Consider the following 20077-nt stretch of genomic DNA (forward strand, 5'->3'; position numbering starts at 1 on the left):
TGGCAAAGGGAAGGAAGTGGTGGTATTCGCAATTCCGGGCAGCGGGCTCTGCCCGTTTCTGGTGTTGCGTGAATTCTTGTACGTTCGGCCGGCGTGTCCGGGCCCTTTGTTGGTACATGTTAATGGGGAGTTTGTTTCCCGGTTCCAGTTTATCGGGGTTTTTAGGAAGTGCCTGCAGGCTTTGGGTTTGGGGGGGGAAAAGTTTTCCTCTCATTCTTTTCGGATTGGGGCCGCGACGGAGGCGGTGCGGTGGGGCTTGGACGAGGCGGCGGTGAAACGGATTGGTCGTTGGGAGTCGCGGAGGTTCAAATTGTACGTGCGGCCGGAATTGGTGGGCGTTTAGCTGCAAGGGTTGGTGGTGTTGGCATGGGTTCGTGTGACACATGTGTGGTTATTGTTATTTGGGTGTGTGTTTTTGTTTCTTTCTTACAGGTGCTGCGCCAGGTTTGGTCTGGATTATGGGCCATTCTTACGTCTGCTGGGGTGCCAGGAGGGGTGATGTGCGACCAGATGGCAGACAGTTAGGCATTTCCCGGCTTGAGGCGCTAGTAAAATGGTTTGGGTTTCCAGGCATGCTCTGGAGCAGGATGGTGCACGAGGTGCATCGTTTTGCGGGGTTCGATAGGGCCCCGGACGTTCTAGTTTTGCACGTGGGGGGCAATGATCTGGGCCTCCGCACTAAGCTGGACGTCACTAGGGACATTAAGTATGATCTCTTGCGCCTGCGAGCGGCCTTCCCGCAAATGATTATTGTTTGGTCGGATATAGTGGCCAGGACTCAGTGGCGATTTGCGCGTTCGGTGGATAAGATCAACAAGGCCAGGAGGAAGGTGAACCAGGAGGTCAGCCGTTTTGTAGTGCGCAATGGGGGGTTGGCTGTTCGACATTTGGAGCTGGAGGTGGACACGTGGTGGTACCTGAAGGATGATGGGGTACACCTCAATGCGGTTGGCATTGATTTGTGGACTCTTGGCTTACAGGATGGGATTGAGCGAGCTTTGAGGGTGTGGAGGTGCTCTCAAGGATAAGGTTTTATCCTTGATTGCGGTGGCGGGTGTTGGTCGGTGCAGGCAAAGGAAGATAACCCCTCCCCACAGAGAATTGTTGATGCGGGACCCATTGGAGATATGGGCTCACTGCTGATATGCCATATAGCGAGGGTCTATATGGTAACTGGTAATGGGGTGCACTGCGGTCAAGAGTTGGGATGTCTTTGAGCTAGCATGTCAGCTTGAGGCCTAGTTACAGTAATATCACCGCAGTGCCTGTTTGATCAATATGATAATGGGTGAGGAGGGGGAATGTCCTGTGGAAGACCAACGTGCTCAGTGTTGTTAAGTTAAAAGGATGTTGTTATATTGTTGTTTTGGTTTACATGTTAATTATATTTTGATAATAAAGGGGCTGCTACGGCCACCAATTGCTCCAAAAAATGTGTGGTCTCATTTAATGGGAAAGGGTATGATATGCAGGTGGTTATTAGAATAACAGCGCAGCATCAGCCATACTATAGTCATGTAAAAAACAAGATTTTTATATAAACTGTAGACAAAACACCACGTGTCACAGATAACTCCAGGTCCCTGAATCGTGTTCCAACGCAGGACAAGCTGAGGTGCACCACCACCAAACAAATAAGATTGGCTCCTTAAGGGGTTAGGTCAAACCATACATAAGCTTGAATCCTCCAACCCTGGCTCCACTCTCAAACAGGATCACAACTCGAAAATATTCCAATAAGAAAAAGCGAATGGTCCACCTGTTAGTAACACTCTTAATTTACTGGAAGACACAGTCACAGCAACTGGACTGGAGTTTCTAGCATCAGCCACATGAAGATTGAGGTGGACCAAGGGCTCAATGACTTCCTGGAGAATACTGGAGCTAAGAGTCTGGTCTACATGCCAGCTTACTGAAGATAAGCGCGATAAGCAAAGGCTACTCTCCCTCAATGTCTCTTGTAAAGCGGTCTGCTTTTCTTCGTAAGAGCGGCACAAAGAGACTGCATGTTCTTTGGGAAACCCCAGTTGCTGAAGTTCACTGGACAGACTGTCACTGCTAACATTGTGCTTGGCTGCTCTTGAAAGAATAAAACAAAGTACAGCAATGGTCGCTTTAATGTCACCGGACTCAAAACGAGCATCAGATGTTAGCTTCAAAATTTTTTCATAATCAATGGCTTCTCCCAACTGTTCTTTTAGCACTTGGGCACAGATCAACTTTAGCTTAAGAGAGGATATTTTAGCCAATGTGCTGATCTCTGCCAGAACCCAATCAGGGCAATCCAAGTCACCACAGAAACGGAACCTCAGGAGAAAGAAGATAAAGATCTCACATGTACAACTCAGCACAGAACTGTAATCCCCATCACCTCCCTGACAAATATCAGGGTGAAGCCGCCATTGTCTGTCACCGCAATCAAGACATGATGGATGTCTTGATTGCGGTGACAGACAATGGCGGCTTCACTCTGATATTAAATATTAAATATTATTAAAATATCCTCTGTTAAGCTAAAGTTGATCTGTGCCCAAGTGCTAAAAGAACAGTTGGGAGAAGCCATTGATTATGAAAAAATTTTGAAGCTAACATCTGATGCTCGTTTTGAGTCCGGTTAGCTTTCCAAGTTTCCCACAGAGGCGGGCCGGGGCTAGCACTCTCCAAGATACTTCAATCAGCCTTATCTTTATACACTTGGAGCAGCGGTTCTTTTTCTTGTATAAGGGGGATGTTACTAGGGGTTTCCCACTGACAGCCAATGTAAGAGGAAATGCTACTGAGGGAAGACTTGATGTAAGAAGAAACTGTATCCGGTTCCCAAGCGGCGCATGCCAATGTACATCAGCAGAATGACACGGCTGGGCAAATGGGTGTACCTATACGTCCCTTTAAATTTGCCGCTGTGCCATCACATTTGTGCCACTGGCAGCACGCACGCGCGCTGGCCGGGACCTCCGTGTGCCAGATCGCGGGTCCCGCGATCGCCTCACGGAGAGGAAGAACGGGGAGATGCTAATGTAAACAAGCATTTCCTCGTTCTGCCTAGTGACAGTGTCACTGATCTCTGCTCCCTGTGATCGGGAGCAGAGATCCGTGACGTGTCACGCGTAGCCACGCCCCCCCAAGCTAGAATCACTCCCCAGGACATACTTAACCCTTACACTGCCCCTAGTGGTTAACTCCTTCACTGCCAGTGTCATTTACACAGTTTCAAAAATGCCCAATGTGTCCACCATAATGTCGCAGTCACGATAAAAATTTGCTGATTGCTGCCATTACTAGTTAAAAAAAAATTATTAATAAAAAAGCCATAAAACTATCCCCTATTTTGTAAACACTATAACTTTTGCGCAAACCAATCAATAAACACTTATTGCGTTTTTTTGGTTTTTTTTTTACCAAAAATATGTAGAAGAATACATATCGGCCTAAACCGAGGAAAAAAAATGTTTTTTTTTTATATATATTTTTAGGGGATATTTTTTATAGCAAAATGTAAAAAATAATGCGTTTTTTTCTAAATTGTCATTCTTTTTTTGTTTATAGCGCAAAAAATAAAAACCGCAAGGGTGATCAAATACCACAAAAGAAAGCTCTATTTGTGGGAAAAAAAGGACGTCAATTTTGTTTGGGAGCCAAGTTGCACGAACGCGCAATTGTTAGTTAAAGCAATGCAGTGCCGAATCGCAAAAAGTGGTCTGGTCTTTGGCCAGCAAAATAGTCCGGGGCTTAAGTGGTTAATATAAAGGGGGCCCTAATTTAAGGGGTAAGTGGGGACTCTTATGTAAAGAGGACTCATATAGGGACAATGATATGAGTACTTTGATGCAAGGATGGATGCTGATGGGATTTTTTTTATATCTTTCACTTGGATGTTATAAGTTTCACCGAGTAAATGCAGCTGGCTAAAACTGCATCGGCCTTTATTTTAGGCCTTTTTTTAAGGGGGGGGGTGATTCTTTTCTATAACCACTGCAGGTGACAAAAAGATGGTTATAAAACCCGCTCTAACGCTCTTACTATATCAAAAATGACAAATATTATTTTACCTTGAAATCTCCTCTCTATTACATTGTTTATTGTATTTGCTTGTAGCATAAATACTAAAATGTGCATCTAAAAATGTAATTTTTGTAAGTTTTGAAAATGCCAGTAAAAATTTGGCTTTGCCAGTAAAATTTGGGTGTCGTGTCAGTGAATTTTATTCTGGTAGGTTGGCAACATTAATGCCGCATACACACAAGCGGACTTTTCAACATCCAAAGTCCGAAGGACCGAGTCCGTCAGACTATCCGATCGTGTGTGGGCTGCAACGGACTTTTGATTCACCAAAGTCTGACGGACTTTAGAATATGGAACATGCTTCAAATTTTCCCGAAGGAACTCCGCCGGACCCGGTCCCCTTCGAAAACTCCGCTCGTGTGTATGCTACTCCGACGGACTAAAACCGACGCTAGGGCAGCTATTGGCTACTGGCTATGAACTTCCTTATTCGAGTCGGGTCGTACGTCATCACGTTCGAATCCGTCGGAGTTTAGTGTGATTGTGTGTGGCCAAGTCCGTTCGGCCGAAAAGTCTGTCAGAACTCCGTCGGAATTCCAGCAGAACTCCGACGGAACTCCTTTGGAAGTCTGTCGGACTTAAGTCTGCTCGTGTGTACGGGGCATAAGTGGGACCGACAGGGTGGTTCATTTGGAAAAAGTGACCAGAGATGAGCATAAATCTGGCCATGAGTGCAATGCAGCTTCAATTGTAGGAGAATAGAGTGTCCGAGTACGAGACACAAATCATAGTTACATTTATAGTTACATAGTTACATAGTAGGTGAGGTTGAAAAAAGACAAAAGACCATCAAGTCCAACCTATGTGTGTTTATATGTCAGTATTACATTGTATATCCCTGTATGTTGTGGTCGTTCAGGTGTTTATCTAATAGGTTCTTGAAACTATCAATGCTGCTCGCTGAGACCACCGCCTGTGGAAGGGAATTCCACATCCTTGCCGCTCTTACGGTAAAGAACCCTCTACGTAGTTTAAGGTTAAACCTCTTTTCTTCTAATTTTAATGAGTGGCCACATTTCTTGTTAATCTCCCTTTTGCAAAAAAGTTTATCCCTATTGTGGGGTCACCAGTGTGGTATTTGTATATTGAAATCATATCCACTCTCAAGCCTCTCTTCTCCAGAGAGAATAAGTTCAGTGCTCACAACCTTTCCTCATAACTAATATCCTCCAGACCCTTTATCAGCTTTGTTGCCCTTCTTTGTACTCGCTCCATTTCCAGTACATCCTTCCTGAGGACTGGTGCCCAGAACTGGACAGCATATTCCATGTGCGGCCGGACCAGAGTCTTGTAGAGTGGGAGAATTATTGTTTTATCTCTGGAGTTGATCCCCTTTTTAAAGCATGCCAATATTCTGTTTGCTTTGTTAGCAGCAGCTTGGCATTGCATGCCATTGCTGAGCCTATCATCTACTAGGACCCCCAGAGGTTCCCCCCCAGTGTATAGATTGCATTCATATTTTTGCCACCCAAATGCATTATTTTAGATTTTTCTACATTGAACCTCATTTGCCATGTAGTTGCCCACCCCAAATCAATAGGAAGAAACATTTTTATCTGGCTGGTGCCATATTTAGTGTTTAACATAAGTCATGTAATGTTCACAAGCTTTGACAATTAATATAGGACAAGAGCAAAGAGCACTGAAACAGATTTGTAATTTTAAGAGGTTTTTAAGCCCTTGTACACACAGTCTGACATTCCAATGGAAAATGTCTGATCGGACCATGTTGTTGGATAATCTGACTGTTTGTGGGCTCCATCGGACTGTTTCCGTCAGAATATCCGACCAACAAAGTTTTAGAGCAGGGCTATAAAATTTTCCGACAACATGATCCAATCGGACTTTGTCCAATCGTTTGTAGAGAATTCCGATCGGACAAAGTGCCACCCATGTTCAGATCAAATTCCTAGACCAAAGCTATTGGCTACTAGCCTGAACGTAGTCCCATCGTAATGAAATAACATCATCACGTTCTGAACGATCGGATTTTCCGACAACTTTGTCCGACCGTGTGTATGCAACAGTTTCGGACAAAATCCGTCGGACAAAATCCAACGGATTTGGTTGTCAGAATGTCCGACCGTGTGTACAAGGGCTTAGGCATACAAGTTGAATATGGGAGAATAAACAATACCATTGCTGTTGCCACAATATATACTTATAAATATAGGCATGTTAATGCTGCATCTCAATAGCTGATATGTTTCAAAGATACTTAGTCAACCAAGGTCAGCTGAAGGCAGTGAATAATGTCTGACTGATATCACCAATACAAGATTTTAGTGATGTGGCAGGTAAACAGGTTTATGCATTCCTATCAGCTGACTACTAAGCACCCTGTGCTATCACAAAAACTGATTTATGACATTATATGACACTTATCTAAGCTTTGCCACATAGCCCAGAGTCACACAATCTGGTCAAGGTCCTGACTGGATTTCATATTGCTGACCAAATGTCTTTCTTATTACTAGCAATAAACTTTGCTTGATAAGGTATACTTCTGAATCTTATCATTAGATTTCTGGAAGCTAGGGATCTTATGTCCTCTAAATTTAAGGATGCAGATACTATATACCTTTATATCTGTATTAAAAAAAAAAAAAACATTTTAAAGACTATATATATATATATACACACATATATACACACATATATATATATATATATATATATATATATATATATAGTATATAGTATATTCTGTATATTCACCACATACTGTATTTGGAAGTTGCATAAATTGGCAAGAGCAGCTTTTAACTGAGTCTGTACTAAACCCCCTCATGTGACAAGCATGCAAACTACTTGATTGCTACACTAATTCCCCATACACATGACCGGACTTTCCGGCAGACTAAGTCTGACGGGATCAGTCCGTCGGACAATTCGATCATGTGTGGGCTAGACCGACCATTTATTATAAAAAAAATCCGACAGGCCTAGTAATAGAATATGTTTCTAATCTATCCGACAGACTCAAGTCCGACGGACTAAAAATAGGGAAAACCGTTTGTCTGTGTGCTAGTATGATGGACCAAATACAACATAAGAGCAGCTACTGGCAATTGAACTTCCATGTTTAGTCCCGTCTTATGTCATCACATTCAAAACAAATGGACTTTTGAACAGACTTAGTCCGTTAATGTGTGGGCAAGTCCGTTCATTCAGAAAGTCCGTCGGACCTCCGCCGAAAGTCCATCGGGAAGACCATCGGACCTAGTCCGTCGAAAAGTCTGGTCGTGTGTATGCGGAATAAGGTTCTAAAGCTAATCATGAACATCAAAGGGCAACAGAAGACATAATTAGTGATACCAGTGGGTTAATTAAACACTTCAGCCCCGGAAGATTTGGCTGCTGAATGACCGCACCATTTTTTGCAATTCGGCACTGAGTTATTTTAACTGACAATTGCACGGTCGTGCAACACTGTACCCAAACAAAATTGATGTCCTTTTTTTCCCAACAAATAGAGCTTTCTTTTGATGGTATTTGATGGCCTCTGCATTTTTTTCTTTTTTGCGCAGTAAACAAAAAAATTGCAACAATTTTGAAAAAACGCAATATTTTTTACTTTTTACTATAATAAATATCCCCCCCAAAAATATACAAATTTTTTTTTCCTCCGTTTAGGCCGATATATATTCTCTCATTCTCTTCTATATTTTTGGTAAAAAAAATTGCAATAAGCGTATATTGATTGGTTTGAGCAAATGTTATAGCATCTACAAAATAGGGGATAGTTTTATGGCATTTTTATTATTGTTTTTTTTTTTTTTACTAGTAATGGCGGCGACCTGTGATTTTTATCGGGACTGCGACATTATGGGGGACACATCTGACACTTTTGACACATTTTTGGGATCATTGACATTTATACAGCGATCAGTGCTATAAAAATGCACTAATTACTGTAAAAATGTCACTGGCAGGGAAGGGGCGCTCAAGGGGTTAACAGTGTTCCCTGTTTTTGTTTCTAACTGCAGGGAGAGGGGACTGACCTAGATGAAGTGAAGGATCACGATTCCTAGCTAATAGAACAGAACAGGGATTTGTGTGTTTACATAAACTCGTCCCTGTTCTGCCTCTTGTGCCCGCAATCACTCATGGCCGGCGGTCATCGTGACCCGCGGCGATGAGCATTGGCACCCCGCTGTGCAGCGTCGCACGCGCCTGCTATCCTGATCCCGCAAGTCGACGTATAGCTACAACGGCTCGCGGGATTGTGCCGACCTGCCGCAGTAAAATGATGGCAGCTGGTCGGTAAGCGGTTAACAGTGTTAATTAACCCTCTGGTGCCACTAATGCAGCACAAAAGGAGTTAATTAACTGCCACTGGTCACTAATGCATCAGTGACAGTACATTAACCCACTTTCCTGCTGCATATTACAAAATAGGATTTTTATAACAGCTTACCTGTAAAATCCTTTTCTTCGAGTACATCATGGGGCACAGAGCCACTGTATTTACTGATGGGTTATATAGGCACCACTAGGTGATGGACACTGGCACACCCTAGACAGGAAATTTAGCCCACTATATAACCCCTCCCCTTACTGGGAGTACCTCAGTTTTGTAGCAAAGCAATATATGTGTATTAGAAGAGGGGAGGGACCTCTGTGTCCCGTGATGTACTTGAAGAAAATGATTTTACAGGTAAGCTGTTATAAAAATCCTATTTTCTTTTTCGTACATAACCGGACACAGAGCCACAGCATTTACTGATGGGATGTCCCAGAGTAATGCTATCTGAGGGGAGGGAACCACAACAAAAGTACGGTGCAATCAGACCTGAGTACCTTGTACCGCTGTCTGCAGTACACTGCGCCCAAAGGCGATATCCTCATGTCTCCTCATGTCTTCTCACATCCACCTGATAGAATCTGGTGAATGTGTGGACTGGATACCAAGTTGCAGCCTTGCAGATTTGAGCTATGGAAGCCTGATGATGCATTGCCCATGAAGCACTAACAGCCCTTTTGGAGTGCTCTTTGATTTGAAAAGGTGGAACTTTCCTCTTCAAACCATCAGCTTGAATAATTACCTGTCAAATCCATTTAGCAATGGTAGATTTCAACACTGCCTGCCCTTTTTTAGGACCTTCAGGCAATACAAACAAAACATATATTTTGCGAATCTGAGCAGTCGCTTCCAAATAGGTTTTGACCGCTCTCACTACATCCAGAGAATGTAGTGACTTTTCTTCTGTAGAACAGGGATCTGGAAAAAATGAAGGCAGAACAATATCCTGGTTTAGATGAAAACCTGATACCACCTTCAGTAGAAAGCTAGGATGAGGACACAATATTACTCTATCCTTGATAAATAGGTAATTGTGGTGTTTGCGCTGTGTGAGAGAGGTGATGGAAAAGGCACAAGGGAAAGTGATACTACTAAAAATAAGGAATGTAGAATAAGTATCAAACATAAATCACGAGATGGTGTGAAACATAAATCCCAAGGTGTATAATCTAAATGTAAAATATATATAAATAAATGTAATATATCCTAGTGATGACTGTGCGAGTCTAAAAACCCAGTGACTGATAATAAAGTGTAACATAAAACACCATAATCCAGTTAAAAAGCATATACAATATAATATTGTAATGAGTGACAACTGCAAAAGGAAAAGAAAGTCCGTGTAGGCGGTAAATCCCACCACCAGTAAAACACAAGTGATAAAACATGACAAGTCTTCAGTGGTGACACCTGTGGTACTCCAAGCAGCTCACCTTACTGCCGTAAGGTATACAGCACATATATAGCCACAGATTCAGGGTGGGATAGCAGATGCAGAATATGTTAGTCCCCTCCAGGCTGTATTAGTATTGCTTGAATACACTCAGTGGCAGGTTTTCATGGGAAGAAACATAAATACAATATACATAGTATAATTCTGTAAACCCGAGAAGGTGGAGCCAAAGCAGATTCAAAGATGATGCACTCACTTTAATAAAAGGAGCGAAGGCGTCAATCCACGAACGCCGAGTTCGTAAAACCCCTCAATGAGGTCCTGGGTCTGCTCCTGCTCCCAAATACTTCCAATGGAATACTTCTAATGTCTTGTAGATTTCCTCCCCCAGGACTTATTTTTTCCATGGGGTTGACTCTGAGTTTTAACTCTTGAGCCTGACGGTGGAGGTCATCGTGACTGCCTGGAGGCTAATGCCCCTGGCACTGGAGAAAGAGCCAGTTTAAATGAGGGACGTTTACTCCTTTTCTTAACTGGCAAAAGGGTACTTTTCCCACTAGAGATTTTTTGGAAATAATTGTCCAAATTCTCCCCAAACAGCCTTGCACCACGGAAAGGAAAACCAGCCAGGAGCTTTTTACATGGCATTTCAGCTGACCAATTTTTCAACCATAAGATTCTACGCATATGTACCAACCCAAGCGCAAGGTGAGCGGTCTGGAGGATAGAATCTCTGATTGCGTCAACTGCAAAACACAAATCCACTGGCAGGTTGGCTAACTCCTGGGCCTGCTGTTCAGGGAAAACCTTGAGCACCTGTTTCAAATGGTCTCTCAAGGATTGACATACCCCAGTTGCCGCCACTACAAGTTGGGATACTGAACCTGCCAAGGAAAAAATGTTTTTTAACAGGAATTCCAATTTTCTTATCAGTTGGATCCCTAAGCATTTGAGCGTTGTCAACAGGACAAGTCAGACTTTTATTCACAGAGGATATAGCGGCGTCAATTGCCGGTATACCCCACATCTTTATACATTTTTCCTCCCTAGGATAGTGTGAAAACTAAAAAAGTGTTCAAAACTTTTTAGGAGAGTGATCCCACTCAGAATAAATAAGCTTTTCCAGCAAAAAATGAACAGGAAAGGCATGCGCAGTTTGAGGAGGCTTCAGTGAACCAAAACAAGAAGTGGGTTTTTCAACCGACTCAGTTACAGGTAACTTAAATGTGGAGCGGACCATTTCAGCAAGAGTTTGCACCAGTGATTTCTCATCCTGTGAAGCTGAAGAGGATCCTTCCCAACTTTATTTCTCAGAAGAGGAGTCATCAGTCTCATCCTGGTCCTCTGAGGGGGATTCGTCTCCCCTTTCCAAGAGTTCCTCTGTTTGAGGGTCCTGGGTAGAAGAGAAAAAAACCTAATGCGTTTTCTTCCACTTTGTGAAGATGCGATTAAGGCCATTAATCTTTCCTCTAATCCACTCCTGAGTAATATATACAGGGGCTGAAATGCCAGAAGCAGTTGCAGCCCCTGACCCCGACGGCTCACTCAGACCAGCCTCCCCAGGTCTTACAGGGGGGATGGTGCTGCAGAGGTGGGTCCTCAGAGCCTGAGGGAGATCCCTTTGAGCCCTTATTTCTCTGGGTATTTGTACCTCCCCTTCTTCCCATAGTGTCAAGCACAAAATGCAGAGGTACTACCAGCAATGCACCCGCTACTGAGCAATATAGTCCAGCAACTGCCACTGCTATCAAGGTTCTGTCTGATATGTTGCCTGGGAGTGCCTGTGTCACCCATACTCACATGCCCCGGTCTGCTCTGTGTCCCTCCTTGAGCTGTGTGCACCTACAAAAGAGTGCACTTAATAAATAGCTTCTATAGCCAGCGTTATGGGCATTAAACCAACACCGACGTCGTGCTAAAGTCCTGCCCCCCACCTCCGACCACCCCTTCTGCCCCTCCCCCTTGTTTTTTTCAAAAAAGACCGCTTTTCCCGCATGTCCCGACGATTCAATCCTGATCAGATCACACATGTAGGGGAGGCTGGGGTGGAGGAGAGAGGAGGGCCGGCGGATGCAGAGATGCTGTAATGGTGGCAGGAGGCGGTGCGGCATACTGTTGACTAACACATAGCTTCTTTGCCTGAAGGAAGCTGTTGGGGGACATTCCCAAAGAGAAACCCCCCCCCCCCCCCCACATCCTACCTGGAGTATGGGCTCAGAGGAGCATGCAGCTTGGACACAGACAAGACTGACAAGCATGGAAAGGTACGTGCTCTTGACAGCCCCCGGGCGCGAATTTAGACATAGCATACATTTACCTAAAGGAAAAAACCCACAAGAATTAGAAAAATTCCTTATCCAGCTGCAGGGTTCTGTGGTAACAAACCCAATCTTTACCTCTCACAGTGGGCTCCGTTTAGAAAAACCTTCAGGGACTGGGGCCCCCTTTTTATCGGGGGATCCGCAGCTCTTGGCCTGTAAAGCATACTGCCAGGAATATGGCTGAAAAAAACAAATACTGGATCATTTGAAGTGTTACAAGTAAAACTTTGTTTCTTTGGACACGAGGCCTGGGTACCATTCAATTCAGTCTGGAAAAGACACTTTGAATGGATACGGTTGCATAGCTTGCCCCAGTAAGGAATATTCCAGCGGAGCTCAGCACAGCACGTCTTTACTCTTGACAAACACCTAAGACACTGGCGAAAGTACTCCCAGTAAGGGGAGGGGTTATATAGGGGCTAAACGGCTAAATTTCCTGTCTAGGGTGTGCCAGTGTCCATCACCTAGTGGTGCCTATATAACCCATCAGTAAATACTGTGGCTCTGTGTCCCGTGATGTACGAAAAATAAATAATATTGCTAATTAAACACTTGCCAATCTACCGCAGGTGGCAGCTGCAGGCACTGGGACGTACCAACACATCACTGCCTGTTTGGGGCACATATTCCTTCCACCTACTCCCCTGTGATTGTACACAGCGGGAGTCTGTCAGCAGATCCCAGCCAATGATTCATGGCTAGGACCTACTGATTGGCTGTGTCCAATCACAGCCCAGAGCTCTGTTTTGACAATCAACATAGGGCTCTGGACAGAGGGATCTATTGTTTTTTTTTTCTTTTCCATGCAAAGCGTAGAAAATAAACAAATCTATCAGTAGTAAAAAGCAGCACACGTTACACATTTTTTTTTTACAATTATTTTATTTATTTCAAAAAGCAACCAAACACATTTTCTCCAGGTATGTCCAATAAGAGAACAAAAAGAAATAATAACAATTCAGGTATTGCCAACTAACATCATTCAAGTAGAACATATCAATACAGAATATCAAAATTATATAACATAATAGCCAATTCTACAATTCCTGACAGACATCTGGACTCCCCACATTATTTCACCATGCCTTGGTGTCTATTCCATCATATTGTAACCTATTGGCCTATGTGTTCCTATGCCTCAAATTTTCTCTAACTTAGTATTCTTACAAAAAAAAAATATATATATATAAGGACAATGGAGGGCGTGAACAAGCCCCCATCTTATTATTGCTCAATCTGGAAAAAAAAAACTATTTAATTCCCATACATTTTACTAATTAGTTCATTAATTTTACTTTAATTTAGTTTACCATATCGCTTTTAAACAAGTCTCGTCCCTGATATACCTAGTCCAAGAATTCCATGTCTTATTATAGTAGAAAAGGTGGGTATTCCTGCGCCAATCGATAGACTCCTAACTAGTGTACTGCTGCATGCACTGGGGGAAATGTCTGAACCCACAGGAAAATAAGCAGTTAAAGAGATAGTGGTGCGCTGTACTAAATGTTCAAAGGGAAAAAGGATAAATAGTACTTAATGGTAGTGTTCAAACTGATCCTAAATGGGGGGTCAGATGCCATAAACAAAGTAAATATAGCAGAAAGAATATAATATGCAACAGTAGAACTTATATATAGACAAATAAATCAGTTTCAGACATTCAAGTGTATACCACAGAAAAGTATATAATGCACATTAAAAAATATATTTAAAACAATAGTATAAAGTAAATCTGTGGATGCGGGTAATAGTGAACCCACGTGCTGGAGGATAAATGCTAAAGTGCTAATTTCCAAAGTGCAGTCACAAAGTGAAAATAGTGCATACAATCAGTCCACTAAACAAGCAGGGCTGAGGCTGTGGATAGTAATCTACTTATATAGAAAACAAAGCGAAAAAAAAAATATATATATATATATTAAATGAACCATATATTCAATGTCCAAAAGAAGCGAAACATATAACTCTTAAAGTGCACAGTGTAACAGTAAACTGTATCCAATACATAAAGTGCTTGGTGCTTGTAAACGTCATTCAATAAGGTGCTGTGGGTGGTGGGTATCCCGTGCAGTCCTTCGTGGTAAGTATATGGGTGTCCCCTTACCTTACTGCTGTAAGGTTACAGCATAGATGTATGTATCTTTAGGGTTCTTGGTGGTCTTTCCCTTTAAGAATCCTATTGTGGTACCCCAGGTCCTGGTTGGCATTTTTCTCCTGCCTATTACAAGCAGCGTATGGTCCCTTTAACCACTTTCAGACCGGACCAATTTGCTGGTCAAAGACCAGACCACTTTTTGCGATTCGGCACTGCGTCGCTTTAACTGACAATTGCGGGCCGAACAATATGCTTTGTTCAGGGAAAATTCGAAACACCATTAAAGTCTATGGGACAGTCTATGGGACACTAACATGAAAAATCAAAAGCTATTGTCATAAAAAAGTGTTTGGGGACCTGGGTCCTGCCCCAGGGGACATGTATCAATGAAATTTTTTATTTTTTTTAAACTGCCCATTTTTTTCGGGAGCAGTGATTTTTTTTATGTTTCAAGTGAAACAATAAAAATGAAATATTCCTTTAAATATCGTGCCTGAAGGGTGTCTATAGTATGCCTGTAAAGTGGTGTATTTTTCCCGTGTTTAGAACAGTACTACAGCAAAATTATATTTACAAAGGAAAAACAGCCATTTAAAATTGCTCACAGCTGTAATGAATTGTCGGGTCTCAGCAATATAGATGAAACTCATTGAAAAAAAAAGCATGGGATCCCCCCCCCCCCCCAGTCCATTACCAGGGGAACCCCCAATCAAAATTGAAAAATAAATTGCATGGGGGGGTCCCCCTAAAATCCATACCAGGCCCTTCGGTTCTGATATGGAAATTAAGGGGAACCCTGAGCCAATTGTTTTTTAAAAATGGTGTAGGGTTCCCCCCAAAAATCTATACCAGACCCTTATCTGAGCGCACCCCCCCCCCTCCTGAACCATACCAGGCCACATGCCCTCAACATGGGGAGGGTGCTTTGGGGTATTGGCCACTCTTATGTGTTCTGGGCTCAGAAGAGAGTGGAGTGTAGGATTTATGGCTCTAATTCGAGACTATCTTCTACATATTTTAAAGTACATATGGTACGGATATGGTATGGAAGACGTGGTATGAAGTGGAGAGAATTTTGTCAGACTCTGTCACACTTACATGATTGCTGGCCTATGCCTTGAGTCATTATCGTCCATTTGTCTGGAAATTATCTTGGTAAACATAAAACAGTTGCTTTCTCAAATTAAGAAAAAACAGTATGTAAACATAACAAATCTAACACTATTTTGTTTTTTTCTGAAGTGATCCCTCGACTAAATTGGCTGTTATACTTGGATTGTAAACATTTTGAAAAAAAATCGCAAAATGATTAATACGGCAATGTCAAAATTCATGCCATTATCCTATTCATTCAAGTTAAAATACCTCTTTATCTCACCTATCCTGCAACTAGTTGGTCTCAAGTTTGCCCTTTCCTATTTATTTGTTCATTTTTTATAAGGTTATTAATGACATATATACCTGTAGTGACTTGTAACTTTTTATTCTCTTTCATTATTAGGTGCTACAATTATTTATTTAATCAATCAGTTCTGGTGGTTGTGCTGTGGTCTTGTTGGGCCGCCTGTTCCTCAGCGCGTTCGGAAGCTGCGATGCGCACTGCGGGTCTCCTCCCTCCCTCCGCTGTTCATGCTCGAGGGGGGGCGGATCCACCGCACTGCGCATCGACGACACGCCTGCCACTGCGGACGTGTGGCGTCTCTTGTGACGCCGCTATGTCTGACGCCCAATCGGGAGACTGCGATTGCACTGATTGCTGGGCACATCTTCGCCCAGGTGACGACGCCTCCATTCCTCGCCCACTGTGCACACGCACGTGGCATTGGTGGGTTGTCCTTGTCGGTATATACATATATGGCCTCCCTGGGTGGGCTAGGCTTCCATGTTCCCACATCCTGGACTCCCTGCATCACCACAGACTCCGTCCCTCCTTTCCTCCTATTACCAGGTACTCTGGATCCTAACAGTCACCCCCCTTTCTCTTTTCACAGTCCTCTCTTGAACACCTATTCGGTTTTGGTTTTACCTTCCCTTCATCCCCCTCCTCTCACACCGGCTGGTTTTGGTTTCATCCTTGCACTTTTATTCTGTCCCACTAGATAGGGTTCTTTTCTAACCACGTTCATGGACATGCCTAGACCCACAGTTACCTGGGCATTGTTGGGTGCTTTTGCTGGACATGTCCCCACCACAGCTTCCGACCATGCCTCCGCCAGGTGAGCCATGATTCCTAGCATTACACCACCAGTACAAGGTTTTTTGTAAGTAACATGTGGTAGGGAGGTTCCCCCTCTCCCATAACGGTATATGACAGAATATTTAGACCCATTTTTTATTCTATTTTCATTGTAGAGCTACCACATGCCTGCTCCTGACGAGTGATTATTCACCACGAAACGCGTAGCGTCAATATATGCCATGTATTGTACCAATCATGTGGTCAATTGAATTTTTTTACAATCATGTTTATCTATATCAACTTTACTGGGAATAGTAAGGTCATGGGCCATGCAGGCATTATCATGAAAATTATGTTGTATATATATATATATATATATATATATATATCAAATTTGGTGGATTCTAGTGATTTATTATGTCATGCAATTGATATCCATATTATTATCATGGTTACTATGTGGGATTCATTTCCCTACTTTTCTCTATATGTATTATGTGTGTATATAAAATACGTGTTTCATTAAAAGTCCCACCCTTTTGCCCTCCTTTTTTGTACCATTACCCTATGCCATTGATGTCAACCCTAACTGAAGGCCACTTAGTTTGCTAAAACATCAAGTATCATAGACAACCGCTCTATTTTAAAAATAAAAAATTGTTTCCACCTTTGCTTATTTTCCACAGCTGCTTTAAAGCCATTTCCTGTCTATTTGCATGCAATTCAGTTATGACTGAATACCATATCTCAGATTGTGTCTCCTGATGGTGACTACAAAGGACCATGCCTGGGCAATGCATATTTAAGGTCGGGGTCACACTGGTACAACATAAGCTCTGACTTTGGAAGCACATGTCGCATGGCATAATGAGAGCCGTCTTAACTGGTCCAACACAAGCCAGGCCAAATTTGAAAAAGGTTCCTGCACTACTTTGGTCCTTCAGCCCATTGAATATCATTGAAGTCGGAGGGTCCCTCATCAAAATCCATACAAGACCCTTATCCAAGCACGCTGCTCGGCAGGTCAGAAAAGGGGGGGATGGGTGAGCTCCTCCTCCCCTCCTTGACTATACCAGGCCACATGCCCGCAACATGGGGAAGTGGGTGCTTTGGAGCAGGGCGGGCTCTGCACCCCCCACTGCACAGCACCTTGCTGATGGGGACAAGGGCCTCTTCCTGACAATCCTGAGCGGTGGTTGTCAGGGTCTTCTTCGCCCAATTGCCCCCCCCCCCCTTTTTTTTTGTTCTCTCTCCTCATCGTTTTGTAAAGAAACAATGATATTATATCCATCTCTTTCCGCAGAAATCTCTCATACTGTACTAATGAATCTTTTTAATCATACCAAACAATTATATACAAAACATACATTCCATGACCTCACACATCTTTGTATTTATTTGTAGTCTTTACCAGGCTATAACTATAGAGCTGTTTATGTTTAAGTTTTTCTTACTTGGTTTAAATCCAAATCAACCCAATGTTCTACCTTAAGGTATGTCTTATCTACTGCTTGTAATATTTAGCTCTCATTGTTAACAACTGATATATTTGGAACATCTACGTCCATTCATGATATTTTTACTCTTATGATATCTTTGTCAACTGTACTAACTCCAAATAAACACATTTTTGGGATAAAAAGAAGAAAAAAGAAAACAGCTTTTGAAATCACAGTAGTATATTAAATATTAAAGAATATGTAAACCCAAAATGTCATATTCCTAATATGTGCCTGCTGTACCATGTACTTGTATGAAAAGTATCCCGTTCTCTCTGTATTGATCCTCAGTGTGAAATACCTGGTGTTTCAGCTAGACCCCCCGCTTTTCTAATAAAAGAAAATTGCCCACACTAGGTATGAGAGCACAGGGTGGTCAGTTTTCTGGATATGCTAAGAGCTAATCTGAAGATCAGAATTGTGCTGACATGCCCCCCCATGCAGCCATTCATTGGGAAGATCAGTGTGCTTCTGTTTCTCCTCCCCAAGTTCCTTATGCAGCTGAGAACAGAGGGTATGTTATATTATTACATAGTTAGCCAGGTTGAAAAAAGGGCACAAGTCCATCTAGTTCAACCTATAATGATCACTTATGTGATCACTTATAAAAAAAGAAAAAAAGAGTATTTACAATTTTTTTTTAATATGTATACACAAATGTTTTGCCTTGCATTTCTATTTTTAAACAGAATGAGTTGCTTTACAAGGTGAGGGTTTACATATACTTTAAAGTAATTGTAAAACCCATATCATTTTTTAAATAACATGGCATCAATGGACACAGAACCAAAATGGGAATTCTTCAAAGTGACTGTATGTAAACTCACTGCAAAGTATATTCCCATGGGCAATAAGTTTTCCCCGGACTTGTTCGCCCTAGCCATGGAACCTATTGCTGAGGCTCTTCGGAGTTCGGCCAAGGTCCGTGGTCTTCGGGTGGGCTGGCTGGAGGAGAGGGTGGCTCTCTATGCGGATGATCTTCTGCTTTTTTTAAATGATCCTGGTGACTCTCTGCAGGGCGCACTCGGAATCATGGATGCCTTCTCTGCCTTCACCGGGTTGAAGGTGAATTGGCATAAATCTCAGCTCTTTCCGGTGGACGAGGGGGCCAGGACCTCACCATCCTCCCATGGGCAATAAGTTTAAAAGGCTAAAAATAAAACCTATGTGGCTCACAGCCAAAGTTAAAATGGCTATAAATAATAAAAAAGAGCTTTTAAAAAATATAAAAATGAAGGCATGCATTGTTTAAATGTTACAAAGAATATAACAGAATATGTAAAAAGGAAATCAAGGATGCAAAACAAATGACAGATTGCAAAAGATAAACCCCCAAAAATTTGGGTATCCTAGTTAGATATTTAAAGTGGTTTTATACCCTTATTTTAAATTTTTACCTACAGGTAAGCCTATAATTAAGCCTACCTGTAGGTAAAATGAGTATAACCTGTACTGTTTAGGAGATATTCACTTTGCATGCTGCCGCTGATGTCAGCGGAGCATGCGCTGTTAATGCCCGTCTGAAGACCTTGCTGGGAAGAAGATTGAGTGATGTGATGTCATCACGGCTCACTCACAGCTCCGGAGCCGCAAACACGGAAGACACGCAGAGGGCAAAATGTCAGCTCCCTCGGTGTGGACTGGCCTGCGATAAGGGGACCTCGTTCTAAGGTAAGTATTTCATAATGAGCTAGCATGTGGTGCATGCTAGCTCATTATGCCTTTGCCTTGCAGAGTTTTTTATTTTTTTATATTTTTTTTAACATCTGTGGTTATACAACCGCTTTAAAGTGAAGTTCACCAATAGCATGAGCATTAACTTTTTATAGTTTAGGATACCCTCTTTTACAGTCATCCAGCTCCCACTTCCACCCAAGGCTCCACGGTACCAGAAGGAAGTTCACCTCTCCCCCCCTCATGTCACAGGTCCCAGAAGATTGCCCGAGCGCCCACAGTAAGGCCGCGTACACACGCGGGGACTGTCTGCCGAAACTAAGTTCGTCAAACAGTCCGCTCAAACTTTTGAATGAACGAACACGCCCACACACGGCACTTTTTGAGCGGACAAATACGGCAAACTTTGTTCGTCGTACTAAGTCCGCGCAACTTTTGAAATGAACGGACTCGCCCACACACGAGGCAACAGTCCGCTCATTTCGAGCGCGTGTGCAGGTAGGCGGGCTCCGCCGCCTGGAATGTACTTAAAGGGGAACCCCAACGCC

General features: G+C 42.8%; 1 pseudogene; it reads right to left on the bottom strand.

Annotated features, from left to right (window-relative positions):
• Window positions 1-1715: 1715 nt before the first annotated feature.
• On the bottom strand, window positions 1716-16402 carry LOC143932953 (COMM domain-containing protein 4 pseudogene; annotated as a pseudogene).
• Between the last annotated feature and the right edge of the window lie 3675 nt (window positions 16403-20077).

The sequence above is a fragment of the Lithobates pipiens genome, unplaced genomic scaffold (assembly GCF_037356315.1).
Source record: "Lithobates pipiens isolate NorthernLeopardFrog02 unplaced genomic scaffold, aLitPip1_a1.2 Scaffold_27, whole genome shotgun sequence".
Classification (NCBI taxonomy): domain Eukaryota; kingdom Metazoa; phylum Chordata; class Amphibia; order Anura; family Ranidae; genus Lithobates; species Lithobates pipiens.